This window comes from Penaeus monodon, chromosome 15 (genome assembly GCF_015228065.2).
Source record: "Penaeus monodon isolate SGIC_2016 chromosome 15, NSTDA_Pmon_1, whole genome shotgun sequence".
Classification (NCBI taxonomy): Eukaryota; Metazoa; Arthropoda; class Malacostraca; order Decapoda; family Penaeidae; genus Penaeus; species Penaeus monodon.
In genome coordinates this window covers 41501408-41501998 of record NC_051400.1, presented here as the reverse complement: position 1 = coordinate 41501998, position 591 = coordinate 41501408, and the positions used below count along the sequence as shown (strand labels likewise).

At 40.3% G+C, this 591-nt stretch overlaps 1 pseudogene; it reads left to right on the top strand.

The window, feature by feature from the left end:
* Positions 1–199: 199 nt before the first annotated feature.
* The window catches only part of LOC119582377, a 3418-nt pseudogene continuing 3026 nt past the window's right edge, over positions 200–591 (top strand).

The window sequence follows — 591 nt, the reverse complement described above, 5'->3', positions numbered from 1 at the left end:
AAAATTAATAAGAAAAACATCACCTGCTAAAACATTACGCGGTCAGGAATTCATGACTAATGTCAAGCGCTAATATAGGCTTATTGTCAAGGTTAAGAAAAAGGGAAGCATCCATAGGATATATGGGAGGTGGGTGACTTGCTGAACACTGGCGATGAGTATATAAGGAGAGAGTCTCAGGAGATGTTTACAGTCGTCATTCCATCAGGTGACTTTTTGGGGGGGGGGAAATTGTGGTAGTAAGTGATCAGTTTAATATAGAAATGGAAATTGCTTGTTTCGCGGCGATGCTGGGGTGGGTTGTGGTAATGATGTTGAGGATCGGAGACGGAGTGAATATGAGGATGGCGGAGTGAAGAGGGTATTGAAGGTTTGAAATTTGAGGCGTATTAGGTTCTAGAGAAGGTGGCTTCAGGAGTAGTACCGCGTTACACTTTTTTTCGTTTTTGTATGCAAGGAAGAGTTTGGGAGCGATGGTCAAAGATTTGGATTAAGTTTTTCGGGGTCGGCTGCAAATTTATATTGTCAATATTTCTTATTTTTTTGCTGAATAACACCATAGTTCAGAGTTCATATATATTTTCCCAATTT